Below are 3,017 nucleotides of genomic sequence, written 5' to 3'. Positions count from 1 at the left end.
TATCTCAGAGGAAATATGTAACTCCCACCCTGTTGACACTCCTATGGATCCAAATCAGAATCTCTAAAGAGAAAATAGAGAAATATTTTCAGATCATAGCAGATATCATCACCTTGTTGGGAAAATCAATCATCTTATCATCACAAGGCTCAACATTTCATTTGCAGTTAGCGTCATAGGTCAGTTCCTAGAAGCCCCAAGAGTCCTCACAACGGGATGCTGCTATCGGATGGTTCAGTATCTGAAGGAAGTCTCCGATCAGGGCATGCAGATTGGGCAGGATCACCTTTAGACAGAAAATCTACCATTGCACCTTTTTAGGAGGAAATCTTATGACATGGAAAAGTAAGAAGCAAAAATTAAGTTGTTTGATCAAGTGCAGAAGCAGAATACAGAGCGATGACAAATACCACTTGTGAGTTGACATGGTTACCACATTTTCTTCAGAAATTATTCTTCACAATACCTACTTCTATTCCACTATCTTGTGATAATTAAGCCACTATACACATTGCTTCCAGTCATGTGTTCCACGAGAGGAACAAGCACATTGAAGTAGATTGCCACTTTGTCCAAGACAAGATTCTAAGTGGAAATGTTACTACACTGCTTATGAAGTTTGAAGACCAACTTGCTGATAGATTTATCAAACCTCATATAGGGATTATTTAGAGTCTATATGTTCCAAGTTGGGCTTATACAACATATAGAACTAGAAGGGGAGAATTAGAGAAATAGAAAGAGGATATTATGGGTTGTACACTTGTGTTGTATGGGTGGTACCCTTCTAGAAAGGGTGAGGAAGGTTCTAGGAAGTTTCTAAGAGTTGTCCCCACCAGCTGTCCCATTCAAGAATTTCCTCATCCTGTTGTAATCATGCTTTCCCTATAAAAGAAATGAATAGTAAGAGGGCAGGAATCAAAATCAAGAAATTCCAGCACCTCCTTTAGGCAGATATCACTTAGAGGTACCTTCTTTTCTTTTCTTTTTTTCCCTTTTTTTATTTATATAAGGAACTAGTGTCCCAGCTCTTGGCCAAACTATTCTACTTCCTACCCATGAGGCACCTCGGAAACCCCATGAACTGTTAGTGTGATGGATGGAACTTGGGAACTTCGGATTTGCAGCGCACCCTTCAAGTCCATTGAGCCCACCACCCAGGTGTCCCCAAAGGGACCTAGCATTTCTTTCTTTATCAACATGCTATAAGTGATAATTTATAAAAATATCGTGTCCAAAGTCCAAACCCAGCTCATCAGAATTCCAAACTTCAAAAGTTCACATGTTGGTCCTCACTCTTTTTCTTTTTTCTTTTTCCCTGGAAGGGGGTGGGGTGTGTGTGGCCTTGGACCCATATGTTCCACCATCCAATAGTTAAACTTTTGGGAGGAGTAATAATTTATTACAAGTTTTATTCAATTTATTTTGCGTTTCAACAGCAGGAAGAAAATTCATTTTAAGGTGAGTTCTGAAACATTATTTAATTTATCCAAAAAGTGATTCAGATTCTGAGAAATAATGGTTTAGTTTCATTTTTTTTTTTCTGTAGCTATCTTGTCGTTGAACGTTCAGGGCGTACTTACTTGTACCATATAAACAATGGCAGGCAGCCTGCCCCATTATATTTTCTATCATATCAGTTGCAAATCACTCTTCTTTTCTTATTAGAAATAAAATTTTATTGAGAGAAGATTACTTCATGTTCACAAACATGAACACAAAGTATTTTAAAAAAATTATAACAAATCGAACAGAAAAACAAAGTGAGTTTTGGAACTCAAAATAGAATTTCAAAGTGTAAAACCCCACGCACAAGACCAATCAAACAATGTGCGAATTAACAAGGATTTCAACTGATCCAGAGGTCTCTCCCCATCCTCAAAAGTGCAGCTATTACGTTGCAAATTACTCTTCAAACAACAGTGAATCTGTTGAGGGAACTTTCATGAGCCTAGTAGCAAGAATTAAACATGGTCCTGATAAGGTCCAACAGCAATTGATGAGATGTAAATTATGAAGTATTTTACGAAGTGAACAGTATTTTTCTTTTAGGATTCTACACTTAGTGGCTTTTAAGATACTAGCTTAAAAACCAGCAAAAGGTAAATGTAATTAGCCTTTTGGAAGCATGTGTGGTGTGGGGATTGTACCCTCCAAATGGCTTTTCCAGAACTTTATTGTATTAGTAGGGAAAGGGATTCTTCAATGGCAGAGGTTATGTGTTGGTCTGCTGGGAGGATTCATTGGGATGTTCAATTTTGTCATCCATTGCATAAATGGGAACAAGAATCTTTTGATCTGTTTATGGATATGGTCTACTCTTCAACGGTGCAGGGGTTTGGTCCTGATAAGGTTTGTTGGAAGCCAGTAAGGAGTAGAGATTTTGAGATTAGAGGATTCTATCTTTCTTTCTACCCTCCTACTCTCTTATCCTTCCCTTGGAGAATGATATGGCAATTGAAGGTTCCTCCAAGGGTAGCTTTCTTTTCATGGTCTGCTTCCTTAGGTAAGATTTTAACAACAGGCAACCTTCACAAAAGACGTGTGTTAGTTCTTGATTGGTGTTATATGTTCAATAGTTGTGGGGAGTCAGTGGGCTTCATTGCCCCATAGCTTGTGAGTTGTGGTCGTTGGTGTTTTGTTTGTTTGGAATTCATTGGGTTATGCCTCATAAGGTTATTGAGTTGTTTAAATCTTGGCAGGGTAAGTTTGGGCGACATCGCAATATAGATTTTGGGAGACTAGTGCCTCACTGCTTGATATGGTGTATTTGGCATGAAAGGAATGCTAGAAGTTTTGAGGGATATGAACATTCTACGCTAGAGGTTAAGTCCTTTTTCTTGCAAACTCTCCTTGAATGGAGTGTGACTTTGTCTCATTCTTGTTTTTCCCTTCCTGTTTTACTTGATTGTTGTAATTTTGGTTCCTGATTGTGTCCCCATAATACATCCCCAATGTACTCGGGTTGGCTTGTTAATTAATAATATTTTACATTACCTATAAAAAAAAAAGATGTA

Source organism: Quercus lobata, chromosome 2, assembly GCF_001633185.2.
Source record: "Quercus lobata isolate SW786 chromosome 2, ValleyOak3.0 Primary Assembly, whole genome shotgun sequence".
NCBI classification, from domain to species: domain Eukaryota; kingdom Viridiplantae; phylum Streptophyta; class Magnoliopsida; order Fagales; family Fagaceae; genus Quercus; species Quercus lobata.
Note: the sequence above shows the minus strand (reverse complement) of the source record.